We start from the raw sequence: 23,039 nt of genomic DNA on the forward strand, positions 1-23,039 counted from the left end.
TTCAGCTGCTGTCTCATGGGCAACCTGCAACCCTCTTCTCCTGATGATGATGAAGGCCCTTCTGCACCCAGCTCCCAAGTGCGATCTGCTTCATCATCATCGAGTTGTGTCTTCATGTCACTGATGTCCTCCTCAGGTTCCTCAACAGTGTCTGCTTCAGGAGCCTAAATGCTCGCAACACCACCTCCCATGCCACTCTCCTCATCACTACTTGCTGTTCCTGGGCCATGCCAACTGAGGGTTGTGTCTGAGGAACTCACAGACTGTTGACTGGAAGTGTCAGATGTCACTTGTGATGAAGTGGATGACCGTGTTAACAAATTGATGACGGCAGATGGGTTGCTGGTTGAGACATGACCGCTAGCTGATACCAGGAGCTCAGGCCTCTCGCTGTGACTCCTGCTGCTACTCGCCCCTAGTCTGCGGCGACCTCTGCCTGATGAATTTAGGCCTCTGCCACTTCCCTGTGCACATCCTGGCACTACTCTACCTGACATACTTAGTGCGTATATGAGGGGAGTACAATGCGCTCCACTACGCTTAAAACAGTATTTGTCAACAACACCAGCAGGAGTGTATTTTTGGCTGGCCTTTAACAGTATCTAGGCCCTTAAAACTTTAACAAGAACAAAATTGTACACCACTTAGGCGTACGTATGTGGTGTGCGCTTATGAGGGGAGGACAATGCACTCCAGTACGCTTAAACAGTATTTGTCTACAACACCAGCAGGTGTGTACTTTTGGCTGGCCTTTCACAGTATCTAGGCCCTTAAGACTTTAACAGGAACATAATGGTACACCACTTAGATGTACGTATGTGGTGTGCGCTTATGAGGGGAGGACAATGCACTCCAGTACGCTTAAAACAGTATTTGTCTACAACACCAGCAGGTGTGTATTTTTGGCTGGCTTCTCACAGTATCTATGCCCTTAACACATTAACAGGAAAAAAATGGTACACCAATTAGATGTACGGACAGGTTACACTTAATAGAGGACAATACGCTTTTAGTGCTCTGCTCACCCTAACTGGCAGGCTACTATTAGCTTTTCAGTTGTTGTACACACCAGTGCTGCAGCACACAGTCACTGTGTACTACACCCAAAATTGCACTTTCTCTCTCAATCTCACTTCCTTCCCTATCAGTGCTTCTAGGCTGGATTTGGGCTTGAGGTGAATCGCTGTTATACAAAAGCTTTTCTGTGCCACACACTGCTCCATATCCCTCTTTCTCTGCAATAGAACGCTGATGTGACTGGGAGGTGAATCACTGCTGTAAAAATGCTTTTCTGTGCAACACACACTGCTGTCAGTCCCTCTTTCTCTGTAATAGAACGTTGATGTGCCTGGCCACAAGATGGCTGCCGATTATAATGGGCTGTGACATCACAGGGGTGGCTGGCTGATTCAGGGTCATCCCACCGACCCTTGTTCCTGCCTTCCCAGGATTCCTTGCCCCATGTCCTCATATGTCGATCTGCCATATTGGATGCCCGGCCCCTGGAGCCTGGATCCCACTAAATGGAGTTTAATTAAGTGATTTGCGCAATCGAATCACAGCGATATTCGCATTTATTACGAATCAAAATTTTCCCAAAAATTCGTAACGAATTTGGATTCGTCAGATTCGATTCGCTCATCCCTACTTTTGGTCACAGCTACAGGAACACTATGGGTCAGGTTACCGGCAGAACTGCAGTGTATTTTACTTTACATAATAATTTACAGTGTATTTTTATTATATCCGTTACGTGTGACCCTACCCTAAAAGAGAATTCCAGCCAAAACGAACTTATTAACAGGATAGGGATTAAGTAGCTGTTCACAGGGGCTCCGACTGCTGGAACCCTCTGCAATCTCTGGAATGGGGCCCAGCTCCCAGCCTAAGAGACCCAAGTAGAGCACTTAAGAATTATCAGCGCTCCCATAAAAATTTATGGAGAGCGTGCCATCTACCGACATGTGCTACTCACTGAGAAATTTGGGGACTCGTTTCGGAGATGGCAGGGGGTCCCAGCAGTAAGCCCCCCCAGCCCCCGCCATCAACTACTTATGCCCTATCCTGTGGATAGAGAATAAGTTAATTTTGGCTGGAGTTCCCTTTTAAGTAAAGTTGTGTAATGGCTATTAGCCCAACCTAACATATCACTATGTGTCTTAGAATGGCTGCTCTCATGTGGTGTCCTATCACCTCCCCTAAAGGACTGGTTATTATTGTCATCATGTTCAAGCACTTTATCAGATGTTTAATATATTTTCATTAGTACTATGTTATCTGTTATTTATATCTGTGTTATACCTTTAAGAGTGGAGCAGTGCAAGCCCATGTGACCCTGTATGCCCAATGGGAACCCCTAAATTGCTAGGTATATAGAGTAGTGGGAAGGACGAGTTTCCCCAATTCAGAGTCTAGTTTCTGCTGAGCACAAGTGTGGCAAAGGTGTGAGGTGTGTGAAGAAGCTCTGGGGGAAGGCCCAGAACAAAATCATATCTCAAGTCTCTATCCAGTCATTCTGCAAGGATCACCCGGAGGAAATTAATGCCCTGGCTGAGAGAGCTACAGGACCTTGTCAGAACCCTAGGGACCTGGAACAATCTTTAACCCCTTAAGGACGCAGGACGTAAATGTACGTCCTGGTGAGGTGGTACTTAACGCACCAGGACGTACATTTACGTCCTAAGCATAACCGCGGGCATCGGAGCGATGCCCGTGTCAATGCCGGCTGATCCCGGCTGCTGATCGCAGCCAGGGACCCGCCGGCAATGGCCGACGCCCGCGATCTCGCGGGCGTCCTCCATTAACCCCTCAGGTGCCGGGATCAATACAGATCCCGGCATCTGCGGCAGTTCGCGATTTAAATGAACGATCGGATCGCCCGCAGCGCTGCTGCGTGGATCCAATCATTCATAACGCCGCACGGAGGTCCCCCTCTCCTTCCTCCGTGCGGCTCCCGGCGTCTCCTGCTCTGGTCTGTGATCGAGCAGACCAGAGCAGAAGATGACCGATAATACTGATCTGTTCTATGTCCTATACATAGAACAGATCAGTATTAGCAATCATGGTATTGCTATGAATAGTCCCCTATGGGGACTATTCAAGTGTAAAAAAAAATGTAAAAAAATGTAAAAGTAAAAGTAAAAAAAAAGTGAAAAATCCCCTCCCCCAATAAAAAAGTAAAACGTCCGTTTTTTCCTATTTTACCCCCAAAAAGCGTAAAAAACATTTTTTATAGACATATTTGGTATCGCCGCGTGCGTAAATGTCCGAACTATTAAAATAAAATGTTAATGATCCCGTACGGTGAACGGCGTGAACGAAAAAAAATAAAAAAAGTCCAAAATTCCTACTTTTTTAATACATTTTATTAAAAAAAAATTATAAAAAATGTATTAAAAGTTTTTTATATGCAAATGTGGTATAAAAAAAAGTACAGATCATGGCGCAAAAAATGAGCTCCCATACCGCCGCCTATACGGAAAAATAAAAAGTTAGAGGTCATCAAAATAAAGGGATTATAAACGTACTAATTTGGTTAAAAAGTTTGTGATTTTTTTAAGCGCAACAATAATATAAAAGTATATAATAATGGGTATCATTTTAATCGTATTGACCCTCAGAATAAAGAACACATGTCATTTTTACCATAAATTGTACGGCGTGAAAACAAAACCTTCCAAAATTAGCAAAATTGCGTTTTTCGTTTTAATTTCCCCACAAAAATAGTGTTTTTTGGTTGCGCCATACATTTTATGATATAATGAGTGATGTCATTACAAAGGACAACTGGTCGCGCAAAAAACAAGCCCTCATACTAGTCTGTGGATGAAAATATAAGAGAGTTATGATTTTTAGAAGGCGAGGAGGAAAAAATGAAAATGTAAAAATTAAATTGTCTGAGTCCTTAAGGCCAAAATGGGCTGAGTCCTTAAGGGGTTAATCTCATATCAAGTCAGTATTAATCTTTTGGGTGAAAAGCACCATAAATCCCAGCAAGGCAACAGGGCTCCCAAGGGGTTACACTGCATCCTCTCCACTCTGCACCATACTGTTGGCGTGTAATACCATCTGCACCCTGCTCAGTAAAAGGCAGTTATCCGTAACCCGACATCGGTGTGTGTGTCTTTACTCCCCGTGTCTGGCCCAGGAGAGGCTGTCTTCAACCTCAGAAGTATATAGGCTAACGGAGCCCTGGTGTCACGAAGTGATAAGGTATTTCCTAGCACCCCAGTGGCTACCACACTCATAGGGGGAGATTTATCAAAACCTGTCCAGAGGAAAAGTTGCTGAGTTGCCCATAGCAACCAATCAGATTGCTTCTTTAATTTTTTGAAAAGGCCTCTTAAAAGTAAAAGAAGGGATCTGATTGGTTCCTATGGGCAACTCAGCAACTTTTTCTTTGGACATTTTTGATAAATCTCCCCCCATAGTGTCAGAAGCACTCTACATCTCCGTGGGGTCCATATAGAAGTTGTACTGCTACCTTTCACTGAGATCTGACCCCCCCTAATCTAAAAGCATGCAAACACTACACAACACAGGCTACGGTCAGAAGCCCTATAACCACCAAATGGAATGTTTGCTTAGCATGTAGTTGTGGTGTCCCTGTACTGTACATTGTCCCCAAAGTCAGAGTTCCTGCGCACCGGTAGAATCCCCCTAGTGGGATAACCCCTGGTCACCTCTTCCTTCTTTGATTTTATGTTTTTGATGTATATCATTTGTATATTTTATATATATTAATTTTTTGAAAAGGCCTCTTAAAAGTAAAAGAAGGTATCTGATTGGTTGCTATGGGCAACTCAGCAACTTTTTCTTTGGACATTTTTGATAAATCTCCCCCCATAGTGTCAGAAGCACTCTACATCTCCGTGGGGTCCATATAGAAGTTGTGCTGCTACCTTTCACTGAGATCTGACCCCCCCCCTAAGCTAAAAGCATGCAAACACTACACAACACAGGAGTAAAGTCCCTGTGCAAATAACAGTCCCACGACAAGTCTTTTTTTGGAAAAGGATCACTATCTCTTTAAAAGCATTTTTAACAGTTTAACTTTAACTTAAATTTAGGTTATTGTCTGGTTGCAGTGCACAGTGCAACACTATAGAATTCATGGGAAACTCAGTAGTATGGATAACTTAAACTTTCAATAGCACCCTTGGCTTGTTTCTGTCCTTCCTAGGTCAACAGTTCACCTACTTTGTTAGACACTCTAGCCCACTGGCTTATCATATTGCAACTACATTCAGGCCCATCTCGCCCACCTCGTCGGGGAAGTGGAGGATAAGCACGTGCGATAGGACCTGAAAGATGTGGAACTATGCCTGAGCTATGGATATGGAAAAGTGCTCTCACTTGGTTGTTTCCAAAATTCCCCAAAAGTAGCATTGAATATCATTGTGCATCCCCCCGCTGGGGACCCCTGCGATCTCGATGCAGGCCACTGCATTCTGTGCCGGGCGTTGCCTCTGAGATGGGGACATGACGTCACGGCCACAGCCTCTAGTGATGTCACGCCACGCCCCCTCCATTCATGTTTATGGGGGGAGGCGTGATGGCCGCCACGCCCCCTCCCATAGACATGAATGGCTGGGGCGTGATGTGACATCACTAGGGGTCGTGGCTGTGACATCATGTCAAGTGTCAGAGACAGCACCCTGCACAGAATAGATTAAATAGGAATGGTCCCTGTGATAGGACCCCTACCAACATCTTGAACATAAGGGCTACTTACTTTGTTGGCTAATGCATCATATCCCTTTAGGTCTTAAGTAAATGTAAAATGAAACCTGCTCTCAAAAGCAAAGTAAATTCATTAGGGTAGAAGATATCTTTACCATTTACCATTCTGCTTGTATAGTATATTACACACCATTATCTGCCAAGCATGGTTCACAGAGGCCTTTCTGCACACACACACACACAAAAAAAAGACCCCATAAATCATAGAATATATACAGTATTCTGGTACAATTATTACAAAGTAGATCTCCTTTTTTTAATCCGAGACCATCAATATCTAAGGCAGAAAACAATTACAGTGCAATTTGCAGGCGTGTTCAGTTCTTAGCATTTGTTTCACAAACACCCGTGTCTTTTCTAAAACTGGCCTAACATAACCACAGCTATGAATCATTCAGCATATGAGAAGTTGCCTTGGATTTCCACAACCTGTATAAAAGCTCTTGGCATTTAGCCTGGTGCTTTATATTTTCTTAAATAATTCCTGGGTGACTGGGAATGTATCTATAATTTATGTCAGGTGATACATTATTCTACATTAATAGATAAAACAAATTCTGCTTAGTAACGTTTTACTGCAGAGCCAGTAACTTGGCTACGGTCAGAAGCCCTATAACCACCAAATGGAATGTTTGCTTAGCATGTAGTTGTGGTGTCCCCGTACCGTACATTGTCCCCAAAGTCAGAGTTCCTGCGTACCGGTAGGATCCTCCTAGTGGGATAACCCCTGGTCACCTCTTCCTTCTTTGATTTTATGTTTTTGATGTATATCATTTGTATATTTTATATATATGAATTCGGGTAGAAAAACAGACATGGTGCACATCTACAATCTTGTATAATGATCTGACTGCTTCTCAGCATAATATCAAAAACTAACAGGTTGTTAGTATACATTTTTGATCAAAAAGGGTACAAGCCCACTCGCCACGTCAAGGCCACCTATTTAGAGTGGGTCCCTAACGTCCCTAGCATAAAATGGCGCAGCACCGGGCGGCGACCACCACCGCCGCGACACCAATGCCCACAGGGGGGAATGACCCACCGGCAGAGCAGCCCCAATGCCACTCAAACCAGTCTATGAGCCGCACCCCCCCCCCCCCCGCAGACACGGCGCCACGGCAGCAACGGACACCGCACAGCACCACACCAGTGTGAACAAGGTCCACTAGCTCACTTACCATGCTGCTAGGAAAGAAATGACCCATGTGTAGCTAACTACTACTTATATTTTATATATATGTATAGTACTTCCAGGACCTTAGGTCACATGACTACTAAGCCTACTGTTAGTTTAAGCTTAAGGACCTTCCAGGTGACGTGAGTGGGTCACATGATGTACCACAATGCTTTGTGAAAGGACTGACAGTTGGTGGGAACCAATAAGCTATGAGTCTGCCCCTTGCCATATAAGGGCGCTGTATCCAATGATCGCGCTCTTCTCCCCATGCTCTCTTGGGTTCCGGACTAGCAGAGAGAGAGAGAAGCTCCATGCATACCTTCAAGACAAAGCTAGGCCTGAAGCCTGCTAACTTCAGCTGAATACTAAACCGTGAGTTCAACTAAACTCAGTCCTAAATCTACGTGACTACTGAACCTAAAACCAAACCCTAAATTCAGTGGAATAGCGTAAAGCAAGCCTCAGAGCTTATTCCCTATGAGGTCCCAGCCAACTGTGAGGAACTTAAAGCCCGGTCCTCTGTAAAGACTGTTACCACTGTTAACCTGCATAAAAGTTGCAGTAAAGTTATTTCCAGTTTACTAAACCTCCGGTTGTGGACAATCCTTTATTCCTCCCTATCGTACCTGGGACGGGTGGCGGTAGGATATCTATATATAGAGGAAGAATCCGCACCCTGGTGTCACGACAGTTAAGGGTTAAATCCAACACCCTTTCATCACTGCACAGCTACACCCTTCCTACCCTACATCCTCACATTAACCCTTTAGACGTGGCGATCAAAGCTGACCGCCGCATCTGAAGCGAAAGTGAAAGTATCCCGGCTGCTCAGTCGGGCTGTTCGGGACAGCCGCAGTGAAATAGTGGCATCCCGAACAGCTTACAGGACACCGGGAGGGCCCTTACCTACCTCCTCGGTGTCCGATCGGTGAATGACTGCTCCATGCCTGAGATCCAGGCAGGAGCAGTCAAGCACCAATAACACTGATCACAGGCGTGTTAATACACGCCAGTGATCTGTGTAAAAGATCAGTGTGTGCAATGTTATAGGTCCCTATGGGAGCTATAACACTGCAAAAAAAAAGTAAAAAAAAATGTTAATAAAGATAATTTAACCCCTTCCCTAATAAAAGTTTGAATCACCCCCCCTTTTCCCATTAAAAAAATTAAAACAGTGTAAATAAAAAATAAAATAAACATATGTGGTATCGCCACATGCGTAAATGTCCGAAATATAAAAATATATCGTTAATTAAACCGCACGGTCAATGGCGTACACATAAGAAAAATTCCAAAGACCAAAAAAGCGTATTTTTGGTCACTTTTTATACCATTAAAAAGTGGTCAAAAAGTCCAATCAAAACAAAAATGGTACCGATAAAAACTTCAGATCACGGCGCAAAAAATGAGTCCTCATACCGCCCTGTACATGGAAAAATTAAAAAAATATGGGGGTCAGAAAAGGACATTTTTAAACGTATACATTTTCCTGCATGTAGTTATGATTTTTTCCAGAAGTACGACAAAATGAAACCTATATAAGTAGGGTATCATTTTAACCGTATGGACCTACAGAATAATGATAAAGGTTTCAGTTTTACCGAAATATGCACTGTGTAGAAACGGAAGCCCCCAAAAGTTACAAAAAAGGTTTTTTTTTTTCGATTTTGTCGCACAATGATTTTTTTTCCATTTCGCCATGGATTTTTGGGTGAAAAATGACTAATGTCACTACAAAGTAGAATTGGTGACTCAAAAAATAAGCCATAATATGGATTTTTAGGTGGAAAATTGAAAGGGTTGTGATTTTTAAAAGGTAAGGAGGAAAAAACGAAAATGCAAAAACAGAAAAGCCCTGCGTCCTTAAGGGGTTAAAGGGATACTCCACTGGCCAGCGTTCGGGACTTAATGTTCCAAACACTGTTTTTGCGCTGCAGGGGGTCGGCCATGCCCCTCGTGACGTCACGGCCATGCCCCCTCAATGCAAGTCTACGGGAGGGGGAGTGATGGTCAGTACCCGTTTAAATGGTGGGCTTCCCAATAGTCAGACCATCACAGATTAGCTAGTTATCCTCTATCCTGTGGAAAGGCGATAGTTTTCAGTTCTTGGGATAACCCTTTTAAATTAGAGTTACATTTTGTCAAGACACTGGGGGGTATTTATGAATAAAGGCTGTGGTATGTGTTTTTTTTTACTTCTTTTTTTCATGGGTGGCTTTTTAACTCACTGCACCAAATTTACAAAAAGGCTCAAGTCGGGCTATAAATTTGGTGCAATTTCAAAATGTGTGAATTTACCCCCCTTACAGGTGAGTGTTACAAGAAGCTCTTTCAAGGTGATTCCTTGTGTGTTGAACTTACTTGTACCAAATATCCAGACTTTTAAACATGTCCATCCTAACCATATTGAAAAAAAAAAAAATAATAATTAAAGGGGTAGTCCAGTGGTGAAAAACTTATCCCCTATCCTAAGGATAAGGGATAAGTTTGAGATCGCGGGGGGTCCAACCGCTGGGGCCCCCTGCGATCTCTCTGTACGGGGCCCCGGCTCTCTGCCCAGATAGCGGGTGTCGACCCCCGCACGAAGCGGCGGCCGACACGCCCCCTCAATACATCTCAATGGCAGAGCCGGAGATTGCCGAAGGCAGCACTTCGGCTCTGCCATAGAGTTGTATTGAGGGGGCGTGACGGCCGCCGCCTCGTGCGGAGGTCGACACGCCCCCTTCCCGCGGGCTGTCGGGGCTCCATACAGGAGATCGCAGGGGGCCCCAGCGGTCGGACCCCCCGCGATCTGCAACTTATCCCCTATCCTTAGGATAGGGGATAAGTTGCTCACCACTGAGTCACCACTGGATTACTCCTTTAATAGAATAGAATTAATAGAATTATCAATAACAAGGTGGTCTGCTTATATTAAATAGTAATTTCAACTAATTTTTGTAATGTGTGTTTTCTATACCACTTTTTTATGGAGGTGATTTGCGCCTTCTTAAAGGGTTTGCGCCTTTTTAAAAAGTCCCATTTTCATAAATTTCTGACCACTGCAAAAACCCGAATGAAAACACACATACTGCCGCCAAAGAAAAGGAATGTGCGTAAATGAAAAGGCACAACAAATGGCACAAAAAACGCAGTGCGACAAATTTTTGCGCCAAATTAACCCCAGAAAACAAGGGTAAAATGCTTCATAAATACCCCCCACCATCTTTTAAGACCCGGTTTCTTACTTTAAAGCTCATTAAGATACAGCAGATGTTGTTACTATGCCTTTGGTTTTACCTTTATTGAACTTTTACTGCACAAGGCTGGAAAGCGATGGAGCGTGTAATAATCAATATCTCACTTCATCTTATGCAATTACCATACTGATTTAGAGAACTCACACCTAAGGAAGACGCGGCCGCAGACAAAGCTCTGGCTGCATTAATATGCAGATTAGGTATTAATGAACTAATGCATGAGATGAGATTTTATTTACTCCTTAATGCAAAGGTGACTGAATGATACCATTGAACTACTGTACTTGTAATGCACAGCCAATACTGCAGATCACATCAAATCCAGGATTTCATTGTCCTTGATAGCTTAGAAACAGGCACAAAGGATGCCCCAAAGGAATGATGCATCTAGGGCAGTGTTTCCCAACCAGTGGGCCTCCAGCTGTTGCAAAACTACTATTCCCAGCATGCCCGGACAGCCAATGACACAAAGGACACCCCAAAGCAATGATGAATCTAGGGTAGTGTTTCCCAACCAGCATGCCTCCAGCTGTTGCAAAACTACTATTCCCAGCATGCCCAGGCATGCTGGGAATAGTAGTTTTGCAACAGCTGGAGGCTCACTGGTTGGGAAACACTAATGTAGCAGAACAACAGGAGCAATAGTTTCTTCTATTGCTAAGTTTACATGGTGCATTTTTCATGCATATTCTGTTGCATACATTAAAAGTGTGTGTAATATGTGTCCCGTTGTTTCCAATAAGAATATGAGCAATATCCCACTGTGAAATCTATTTATCATTGTTGTCTTTGGAAAGTGGGTTTTGAAGTCATTTTTTGGTTTTGCTTAAAGGGGTACTCTGGTGGAAAACATATGCTTTCAAATCAACTGGAAAGTTAAACAGATATGCAAATAGCTTCTGTTTAAAAAAAAAAACTTAAGCCTTCCAGTACTTAATAGCTGCTGTATACTGCAGAGTAAGTTGTGTAGTTCTTTCCAGTCTGACCACAGTGCTCTCTGCTGTCACCTCTGTCCATGTCGGGAACTGTCCAGAGCAGTAGAGATTTTCTATGGACAGTTCCTGATACATAGAGAGGTGACTGCAGAGAGCACTGTGGTCAGAACTACACAACCTCCTCTGGAGCATGCACCAGCTGATAAGTAATGGAAGGATTAAGATTTTTAAATAGAAGTAAATTACAAATCTGTTTAACTTTCTGGCACCAGTTGATTTGGAAAACTATTGTTCTTCACCGGAGTACCCCTTTAACCCCTTAAGGACCAGGCCCATTTTGACCTCATAGGGGTACTCCACCCCTAGACATCTTATCCCCTATCCAAAGGATAGGGAATAAGATGTCAGATCGTGGGGGTCCCGCCGCGTGTGATGTCACGCTCCTCCCCTCAATGCAAGTCTATTGGTCTAAAGGCTTGCATTGAGGGGGACGTCACACGTGGAGCTCTCACTTTATGGTATTGTATAAAAGATATCAGAGAATTTACTGGCCGAATGATGCAAATGTTCACAATAATAGAAAATCCCAGACATCTGGCGCAATCCACCAAGCAGATAGTGATTGAAAAATCACAAATAATTTATAGTGTAGCAGAAGACAATACACAACGCATTTCAGAGCTTCCTTCGGAGCATGCCTATACAGCTGACGAAGGGATTCCTAAGCCCTGAAACGCGTTGTGTATTGACTCATGCTACAATGAAAGATATTTGTAATTTTTTAATCACTCTTGGTGGACTGCGCCAGATATCCAGGATTTTCTTTTTACGTATGGGAAGGGAATAGTGAAGCCCTAACTCACCCACAGCCACTGTCCCTACCTATTGCCTATCCGCCCTAAGTGATGGATTGACCACCACAATGACAAGCCCTCCCTGCTAAGTGCTGGGGCAGTGTTGTCAAAATAATAAAATGCAAAACAGTTGGAGTTGATGAACAGCTGGAGGCACACAAACTAACAGAGATACACTAAGACAAACACACAGACAAATCATAGTCAAACTAGCAAAGGTCGGTACCAAGAAATAGGGGAGTAAAGGAACCCAGAGCAAAAGAAGAGTCAAGGGAAAAGCAAAAGATCAATATCCAGATTACAGAGAACAAACAATGCTGGTAACTCAAACTAAGTTCTTTCACAGGCAACGCCAAACAGAGTGAGCTGGACATAAGTAGCTATCCCCACAAGTGCATGCTCAGCCTGGTTAGCTGTTAACAGCCCAGATTGGCTAGGGCATAGTCAAGCAACTAGGCCAAGCCAAACCTCAAGAAAGTTTAACCCTTTGGGTCAAACACGAACGAGTCATACCATTTCTCTTCTGAACACTGTAAACTCTTGGGCAGAATTTCTTGTGATGCAAATTTAGATGTGGTCAGGAACAGTTTGTCTAAGTTCTTCTTCAGAGACTCAAGAATCATCAATTGTTTCTGAACCGAACTCTGAAAAGTGACGCTGTGTTTATACTGAAAAAAAGGAACAGTAGTCCTGCGCATGATGGGCAGTTTAGAAACTCTATTGCAATAAAATCAAACATCAGGTATCAGGCATGGTAAATGGGAAGTCATATGACACATTTCAGGTGTTCAACACCCTTAAAGGGGTATTCCAGGATTTTTTTTTTTATTTGACTATGCTACAGGGGCTGTAAGTTAGTGTAGTTCATAATAGGGATTGATCGATATTGATTTTTTAGAGCCAATACCGATAACCTGTGAACTTTCAGGCCGATAGCTGATAACTTATCCCGATATTTTGTGCTTTTTAATCCCCCCCCCCCAAATATCCTTGGTAAAATGAGGGTGCATGTGTGTGTGTGCGGGTATACCCTGATAAACTGTTCCTGGCCCTGCAGAAGCCGCTGCAGATCAATGAATTAATGCGGGCGCTTTAAATCAATGAACTGCAGCAGCTTTTGCGTGACCAGAGACTGCCGCCCGCTTCTCTCCCCCTGCCTGTCCTGGGGTCATGAGTCCAACCACCACCGCTGCCCGATTGCCTCCCCTCTGGCCAGAGACCGCCGCCGCCACCCACTTCTCTCCCCCTGCCTGTCCTGGGATCCTGAGTCCAACCACTGCCACTGCCCGCCGTGTGTGTGTCCAAAAACCACCGCCGCTGTCCTGAGTCTAACCCCGCCGCTTTGCACAATGGAGAAGCTGCTGAGTGAATTCAGCCCCAGCCGACCCTCCGCAGCCCTGCCCCAGCTCTGCACTCTGCTGTCCGGAGCATGCTGTACCCGGACACTGGAGGAGCGCTGTCCCCGGTCACCAGCCTGGCCTTCACTATGAATAGACTCACTGGCCTGGGGATATAATTATAATTACCTGTTCCTGGGGTCCACACTACTTCTGGCTCTTGCGGCATCCTGCGCTGTTGCTGTCCGCTGTGCAATGACGAGTGACATCCTTAACGCGACGTCACCGTCAGTGGCCTGGCGCACAGTGACAGCTCAGGACGCTGCCGGAGCCAGAAGTAGCACGGACCCCGGGAACAGGTAATTATAAAACCTGGTATGGGGGAGGCAAAGAGGCAGCGGCGGCAGCAGTTTCTGGCCAGAGTGGAAGGCAATCGGGCAGTGGCGGTGGTTGGACTCAGGACCCCAGGACAGGCAGTGGGAGAGAAGCGGGCGGCGGCGGTGGTCTCTTGCGCCGCAAAATCCGCTGCAGTTCATTGATTTAAAGTGCCCGCATTATCGGCAAGGTATTTGCTGATACCGATAACTTAGAAAATCGTGAATATCGGCCGATAATATTGGCCAAACCGATAATCGGTCGATCCCTAGTTCATAATATAGTGTCTGTACCTGTGTGTGATGGTTTTCTCACAATTCTTATGTGATTTTCACCCCAATATGTATTTATAACAGCATACATGACGGTTTTCGTACAATTCTTATGTGATTTTCATCCCAATATTTATTTTTAACAGCATACAAAATGACTGTTGTCTCAGATTTTTCCCAGGTTGCAATGTGGCTGAGACCTGACTCACTAGTCAGCTGATGACAGGAGCCTGTCTGCTTCAATGGGTAGAGCGATCGCTTGGTGGGAGAGAGATCAATCTGCAACTAATGCAACAGCTGTAGGCACCCTGGTTCAAAAACCACAGGTCTTTTGAATGGATGCAGCTCATTTATGTTTCAATGGGTGGGGTGGCTGATGTGTGGGAGGGAGGAAAATTGAATTATAGGATTTCTAGGCAAAGAAGAAAACTCAAACAGCAAATACCAGTTCACAAAATGCTAGCCACAGTATTATGGTAAACTCACAACATAGTCATTTAGCGCCAAGACTAGCGCAAATCCTTCCTAAGCATGTCCATTACTGTCTGCCAGGTATATACTAAAATCACCTCATGGTGGATAACCCCTTTAATGGTACGATTAAGGGTGTTGAACACCTGAAATGTGTCATATGACTTCCCATTTACCATGCCTGATACCTGATGTTTGATTTCACTGCATAAAGATTTAAATGGCATGTCCTGAGCTGGACCATTTTCCTTACATCTGTATGCTGTTATTTCCTACCCAGCACTCTCCTGGACGTAGGGTGGGTTCACACCACATTTTTGCAATACAGTTCCCATATACAGTTTGAGCGTCAAAACCGTATGGAACCGTATTACAAACCGTACTCATTGACTTTGTATTGCAAACCGTATATTAACCGTATCATGCGGTTGCATACGTTTTGTATCTGTTACGGTTAAAAGCGTTTAATTTCCCGTACTTCAAACCGTAGTCTACTACGGTTTGAAGTCCGTTTGAAAAACCATATTTAAACCGTATCCGTTTTTTATATAATGGTGGTCTATGAGAGCCGTATTCAACCGGATACACTTACGGTTACATCCGGTTTTCACAATACGGTTTACGAATCTGCACATGCGCAATTGGCTCCGAAAGTTCCACCAGCTTCTAGAATCTTCTATCTGGGAGTGTTTTTAGTGTAAAACCGTATGCAACCGTATACAGCTGCATATCCGTTTTTTATTATAATATGGTTTTTAAGCGGAATCCAACATATACGGTTGTATACGGTTTAGTACGGCTTTTAGCGATACGTTTCCTTAAAAAAAAAAACGTGACACGGGAACTAGATTGCAAAAATGTGGTGTGAACCCACCCGTAGTGAGGTAAAGGTGTTGGAAGCTGAACACACAGTGCATTTGCTGTATTCATACTGCCCTTCAGAATAGAGTCCACATGTCATATTTACTGCATAGCAAACACAGTGCAAATAAACCCACAGACAAAATTGCAGAATGTCACTTTTTTTCTATTGTTCCCTCTAAATCTTAACCTTTATTATCCCTTATTATCAAAACACAACCTAGAAAATATAAGCCTCACAATTGTGTCCAATCAATGCAGGCCAACACTATGGCAAGTATTGTAAAAAAAAGTCAAGTTGCTCACCATGTCTGCATACATATCAACACCAATATTGCCCCTCATATACTAAGCTAAAGTCTGTGACATGTCTGCACCAGTTTCCCCAGGCAAATCCGACAAACCTGATATTGCATTGTGAAAATCCGAAAAGGGGTTGTTGTCTGCCACAAGGGGGCATGGTCAGCCAGAAAAGGGGCGTGTTTTTAAAAACCTGACCTATTTACTAATGAATTCACAGAAAATCCTGTGAATAAATGGCTGAAAATTTCCACCTAAAAAAAGCTTGTTAGAAAACTTTCCCGACCTGTAAATCAGAATCTCCGTAGTAAATAGAGAGGAATCCTACAAGTCTGAAACATTTCCCACTAGTAAAAAGCCAACACTCTCTTCTGGATACTCAAAGTACATCTGTACCTTCTCCTTAAACTTACATTCATCTTTGGCATAGCACACACCCTGCAACACAGACCCCTAAAAATGTCCTAATCTTACTCCCTATCCAATAAAGAGAATCTGTCTGTTGTATATCATGGTTAGAGCTGCAGACGTGTTGAGATAGCTTATAGGGTGATAAAAAAAAATGACTCCTTTCTCATAGAAGATGTTTGCAAAGTTATAAAATCATGCTTTCCTTCTAAGATAAAGAGGCTGTGCAAAGCTGTAGTATATACACCACCTCCCTTCCCCATGCCTTGCTGCCCTGTCTAATTGATGTTGAGGGCTCAGTGGTAGAAGTCAATCAGGGAATGGGATGGGTGGGGGAGGGTCCAACACAGGCTGTTCTGAGGGGTTATTCCACAATTAAAAGTTTTCCCCAGTTGCAGCAGGCGAACCCTCACTGACCAGTTAATTAACCTTTATCCTATGGATATGGGATATTTTTTTTGTGGCATAACCCTTTCAAGCCAGTGCTGTATAAACTAGTACTGTCTTCTGAGCGGAGTACAGATTCTCTAGGTTGGGCAAAGAGCTTCAGGACCAGGCAATCTAGTAACAAGTAGCCATGGATGTATATTACTTCCCTGGCTTACTGCTTTGTAAGTGTAGCAGGGAATGGCTGCAAGAGAATAGATCTTGTGCTCTGATAATCCTATGCATGAACAACAAATGAATGTAATTTGTACCTGAAATTAATACTTGAAATAAATGAACAAGAAGGAAGAACATCAAATTGATCTGTGCGTTCCTTTTTATACATGAGGCTCTCAAGAATTTTATTTGCAATATACTCTATAGTTTGATTAAAGTGTATGTATCATCAACAAAAACTTTTAATATAATGTAGATAATAACATTATATGTAATATATCTGTAATATATATTGGTTAAAAAATGTGTATATTGTTGGGTGAAAAAAAGCTGTCCCTGCAGCTATTGCCTGTGTGTCTCTGTGAGGAGTCCAAATACAGGAAGTCAGGGTAGGACAAGCAGGGCTTTGTGCAGGCTCCTGGCTTGTCAAGCATCCTCATGTGTGAGCCCATAGCATGTCACAGAGCCTCAGTGCACAGAGCCCTGCTTGTCCTCAGTGTACAGAGCCCTGCTTGTCCTCAGTGTACAGAGCCCTGCTTGTCCTCAGTCTACAAAGCCCTGCTTGTCCTCAGTGCACAGAGCCCTGCTTTTCCTCAGTGCACAGAGCCCTGCTTGTCCTCAGTGCACAGAGCCCTGCTTGTCCTCAGTGCACAGAGCCCTGCTTGTCCTCAGTGCACAGAGCCCTGCTTGTCCTCAGTGCACAGAGCCCTGCTTGTTCTCTGTGCACAGAGCCCTGCTTATCCTCAGTGCACAGAGCCCTGCTTGTCCACCCTCCCTTCCTGTATTTGGACTCCTCATGGAGACACACAGGCAATAGCTGCAGGGACAAAAATATACATATTTTTTAACCAATGTATATTACAAGTATACATATCATGTTATTATCTTTTTATATAAAAAGTTTTTGTTGACGACAGGTGCACTTTAAATAAGTTTGCATTCAGAGCAAAACAGAGCTCCGAAGATAGAGTGCAGCTTTAACAAGTGCTGTATTTTGATGCAGGGACACACTAGTGGCTTGCTTTATTATAAAGTGTAGCAGGGAACTCATGTCAGATTACTGTTGAGGAGTGGGGACACCTGTCAAAGTGATGCAATTATGCAGTAATACTCACCACTCCTGCTTCGGTCTGTGTCCAAGCACAGACATGCAAATTTCTTAGCGCCCTCTAGTGACCATTTAGTGATAACTAGAGACTACAGAAGAAAACACTGCATCCGATAGTGATCATAAAATGGTAACTAGAGGAAGCAGTGAAGATGCTAGGCCTGGTTACAGGCCAAAATGGGGAGTGGTGAGTTTTCCCATCATCTAGGAACTGACTGTATGCCTGACCATTCAATAAGCACATGAGAAAAGTCATGTCCAGTCCAGAAATGCTGAAAAAAAATGTAAAAAATTTAGAATTTGTATAAATCTGAAATTTCAGAACAAATCTGATTAATTTCAAAGTGATTATCTTATTTGTAGTATAGTATGTTCTGAGAAGTTTGACTGAGATGTTCTAATGAAATGGGTTGTAATTTAACCCCTTAAGGACCAGGCCCATTTTCACCTTAAGGACCAGAGCATTTTTTGCACATCTGACCACTGTCACTTTAAGCATTAATAACTCTGGGATGCTTTGACTTATGAATTTTATTCTGAGACTGTTTTTTCGTGACATATTCTACTTTAACATAGTGGTAAATATTAATTGATACTTGCATTATTTCTTGGCGAAAAATTCAAAAATTTAATGAAAAATTAGAAAATTTAGCTTTTTTTTTTTTTAACTTTGAAGCTCTCTGCTTGTAAAGAAAATAGACATACCAAATAAATTATATATTTATTCACATATAAAATATGTCAAATTTATGTTTGCATCATAAAGTTGACATGTTTTTCTTTTGGAAGACATCAGAGCGCTTCAAAGTTCAGCAGCAATTTTCCACAACATTTTCAAAATCTGAATTTTTCAGGGACCAGTTCAGTTTTGAAGTGGATTTGAAGGGCCTGCATATTAGAAATACCTCATAAATTACCCCATTATAGAAACTGCACCCCTCAAAGCATTTAAAATGACATTCAGTAAGTGTGTTACCCCTTTAGGTGTTTCACAGGAATAGCAGCAAAGTGAAGGAGAAAATTCAAAATCTTCATTTTTTACACTTGCATGTTCTTGTAGACCCAATTTTTGAATTTTTACAAGGGGTAAAAGGAGAGAAATCCCCCCAAAATGTGTAACCCAATTTCTCTCGAGTAAGGAAATACCTCATATGTGTATGTAAAGTGTTCGGCGGGTGCAGTAGAGGGCTCAGAAGGGAAGAAGCAACAATGGGATTTTGGAGAGTGAGTTTTTCTGAAATGGTTTTTGGGGAGCATGTCACATTTAGGAAGCCCTTATGGTGCAAGAACAGCAAAAGAAAAAAACAACAACAACATGGCATACTATTTTGGAAACTATACCCCTCAAGGAATGTAACAAGGGGTACAGTGAGCCTTAACACCCCACAGGTGTTTGACTTTTCGTTAAAGTTGGATGTGTAAATGAATTTTTTTTCACAAAAATGCTGGTTTTCCCCCAAATTTTTAATTTTTATAAAGGGTAATAGGAAAAAATGCCCCCCAAAATTTGTAACCCCATCTCCTCTGAGTAAAGAAATATCCCATGTGTGGAAGTCAAGTGCACTACGGGCGCACTTCAATGCTCAGAAGAGAAGGGGTCACATTTGGCTTTTGGAAAGAAAATTTTGCTGAAAAGGTTTTTGGGGGCATGTCACATTTAGGAAGCCCCTATGGTGCCAGAACAGCAAAAAAAAAAAAAAAAAAAAAAAAAAACACATGGCACACTATTTGGGAAATAACACCCCTCAAGGAACGAAACAAGGGGTACAATGAGCCTTTGCACCACACAGGTGTTTGACAAATTTCCGCTAAATTGAAAAATTAGAACTACAATGCTCAGAAGAGAAGGAGCGCCATTGAGCTTTTGGAGAGAGAATTTGTTTGGAATGGAAGTCGGGGACCATGTGCGTTTACAAAGCCCCTGTGGAGCCAGAACAGTGGACCCCCCACATGTGACCCCATGTCACATGTGGGGGGGAGGGGCACTGTTCTGGCACCATGGGGGCTTTGTAAACGTACATGGCCTTCAATTCCAGACACATTCTCTCTTCAAAAGCCCAATGGCCCTCCTTCTCTTCTGAGCATTGTAGTGCGCCAGCAGAGCACTTTACATCTACATATGGGGTATTTATATACTCAGAAGAAATGGTGTTACAAATTTTGGGGGGCTTTTTTCCTATTACCCCTTGTGAAAATGAAAAATTTGGGATAACACCAGCATTTTAGTGAAAAAAATACAAATTTTTCATTTTCACATCCAACTTTAACGAAAATTCTTCAAACACTGTGGGGTGTTAAGGCTCACTATACCCCTTGTTACATTCTGTGAGGGGTGTAGTTTCCAAAATGGGGTCATGTGTGGGTGTTATTTTTTTTGCGTTTATGTCAGAACCGCTGTATAACGATCAGCCACCCCTGTGCAAATCACCTCAAATGTACATGGTGCTTTCACTCCTGAGCCTTGTTGTGCACCCACAGAGCATTTTACATCCACATATGTGGTATTTCAGTACAAATTTTGGGGGTCATTTTCTCCTTTTATCTGAAAATGAAAAGTATGGGGCAACACCAACATGTAAGTATAAATAATGTAATTTTTTTTACAATAACATGCTGGAGTAGACCCCAACTTTACCTTTTCATAAGGGGAAAAAGGAGAAACAGTCCCTCAAAATTTGTTAGGCAATTTCTCCAGAGTATGGAGATACCCCAAACCTCCAGCTGTTGCAAAGCTGCAGCTCCCAGCATGCCCTTTGGCTGTCCGTGCATGCTGAGGGTTGTAGTTATGCAACAACTGGAGGCACACTGGTTGCAAAACACAGAGTTTGTTACTTAACTCAGTTTTTCGCAGCCAGTGTGCCTCCAGCTGTTTCAGAACTACTACCAGCATGTATGGTATATCAGTGCATGCTGGGAGTTTTTAGTTTGCAACAGCTGGAGGCACACTAGTCGCAAAACAATTAGTTATGTAACAAACTCTTAATGTTTTGCAACCAATGTGCCTCCAGCTGTTGCAAAAACTACAACTCTCAGCATGCAGTGACAGCTGAAGGGCATACTGGGACTTGAAGTTATGCAACAGCTGAAGGCACACTGGTTGCAAAACACAGAGTTTGTTACTTAACTCAGTGTTTCTCAACCAGTGTGCCTTCAGCTGTTGCAAAACTACAACTCCCAGCATTCCTGGTCTGTCAGTGCATGCTGGCAGTAATAGTTTTGCAATAGCTGGAGGCACATAGGTTGGGAAACACTGAGTTAGGAAACAGACAATGTTTCCCAACCAGTGTGCTTCCAGTTGTTGCAAAACTACAACTCCCAGCATGCCCAGACAGCTGAAGGGCATGTTGGGAGTTATAGTTATGCAACAATTGGAGAACAGTTTGGAGACCACTGTGTAGTCGTGTCCAAACTGTAGCCCTCCAGATGTTGCAAAACTTCAACTCCAAGCATGCCCAGACTGTCCAGGCATGCTGAAAGTTGTAGTTTGGCAACATCTGAAGGGCCAGATGTTGCCAAACTACAACTCTCAGCATGCCTGGACAGTCTCGGCATGTTTGGAGTTGAAGTTTTGCAACATCTGTATAGTGGTCTCCAAACTGTGTCCTTCCAGATGTTGCAAAACTATAACTCCCAGCATGCCAAGACTGACCAGGCATGCTGGGAGTTGCAGGGCCAGATGTTACACAACTACAACTCGCAGCATGCCTGGAAGGGCACAGATTGGAGACCACTATACAGTGGTGTCAAAACTGTGGCCCTCCAGATGTTGCAAAACTACATCTCCCAGCATGCCCAGACAGCCTTTGGCTGTCTGAGCATGCTGGGAGTTGTAGTTTTGAAACTCCTAGAAGCAGCAGTGAAGATCACTTTACAGTAGTCTTCACTACTGCCTCTGACATCGCCGCTGCTGAATCCACTTACTTGCGCCTCCTTTCTGCCACCAGTCCCTGTCCCCGCGTGTCATTAGGTATCTGCCATTGGTACCCCCGCATCAACAGCCTCCGCAGCCGTCACCACCATCTTCCCCTGCCCTGCCTGGACTTCTAGGGGGTGGGCAGAGCAGGGTAAAGGAACTTTCACCCCCCGCACCTGCCCTGCGATTTGCCGGTCAGTCCTGATCGGCCAATCGCAGGGGATAGGAGGAGGTGGCACTCCTGCCACCTCGCTCCTATCCTTTAGGATGATCATCCCTATTTTTTGGGCGATCAGGTCACCAGAGACCCGATCAGCCCAGAATCGCCGCAAATCGCCAATCTGAATTGATCCGCAATAGGCGGTAATCGCCCAAATGGGGGGTCTCAGGACCCCCACAGGCATTGTCACGGTATGCCTGCTGAATGATTTCAGCAGGCATTCCGCTCCGGACCTCCCTGGTGAGCAGCGGGGACCAGAATTCCCACAGGCGTACAGGTACACCCTGGGTCCTTAACCCCTTAAGGACCAAGCCATTTTTCACTGTAGGACCAGAGCGTTTTTTGCACATCTGACCACTTTCAATTTAAGCATTAATAACTCTGGGATGCTTTTACCTTTCATTCTGATTCCGAGAGTTTTTTTTTCGTGACATATTCTACTAAAATTTTGTCGATACTTGCATAATTTCTTGGTGAAAAATTCCAAAATTTGATGAAAAAATTGAAAATTTAGCATTTTTCTAACTTTGAAGCTCTCTGCTTGTAAGGAAAATAGATATTCCAAATAAATTATATTTTAATTCACAAACACAATATGTCTACTAGGGATCGACCGATTACCGGTTTGGCCGATATTATCGGCTGATAATCACGATTTTGGGCATTATCGGTATCGGCAATTACCTTGCCGATAAGCCTATAATGCCCTGCTCCCCGCACTGCCCCACCGCACAGCGACCGTCCCCCCCACCGCCCCGCCCCATTGTACCGCGTCGCACCCCCCACCGCACCGCCCCGGCCTCATTGCCTCCCCCATCCCTGGTTTTATAATTACCTGTTCCCGGGGCCCGGGGTCCACGCTACTTCTGGCTCCTGCTGCGTCCTGCGTTACGCTGTGTGCAATGACGAGTGACGTAACGCGACGTCACCGTCAGTGCGCACAGTGACCGCTCAGGAGGACGCCACCGGAGCCAGATGTAGAGTGGACCCTGGGCCCTCACGGGAACAGGTAATTATAAAACCGGGGGGAGGCAATGGGGCCAGGGCGATGCAGTGGGGGGTGCGGCGCGGTGCAGTGGGGCGGTAGGGGGCGCGGAGCGGTGCAGCGGTGGGGGGGGCGGTCGCGGTGATAGGACTCAGGACCCCCGGACAGGCAGGGGGAGAGAAGAGGGTGGCGGCGGCGGTCTATGGCACCGCAAAAGCCGCTGCAGTTCATTGATT

The 23,039-nt window shown here is 44.0% G+C and overlaps 1 protein-coding gene across 3 annotated transcripts in view; it reads left to right on the top strand.

Moving 5' to 3' along the window:
• The window catches only part of NCF4 (neutrophil cytosolic factor 4), a 325,878-nt gene that overhangs the window by 196,734 nt on the left and 106,105 nt on the right, over positions 1–23,039 (top strand). The window contains exon 1 of one of the 3 annotated variants that reach the window (XM_056524094.1): positions 4,107–4,212. The exons of 1 other annotated variant lie outside the window; for it this stretch is intronic. The gene's annotated coding sequence lies outside the window, so the exon portion shown is untranslated. Of the gene's footprint in view, positions 1–4,106; positions 4,213–7,203; positions 7,295–23,039 lie in introns of those variants that run through there. One more of the 3 variants, XM_056524095.1, reaches the window with a different exon arrangement.

The sequence above is a fragment of the Hyla sarda genome, chromosome 6 (genome assembly GCF_029499605.1).
Source record: "Hyla sarda isolate aHylSar1 chromosome 6, aHylSar1.hap1, whole genome shotgun sequence".
NCBI classification, from domain to species: domain Eukaryota; kingdom Metazoa; phylum Chordata; class Amphibia; order Anura; family Hylidae; genus Hyla; species Hyla sarda.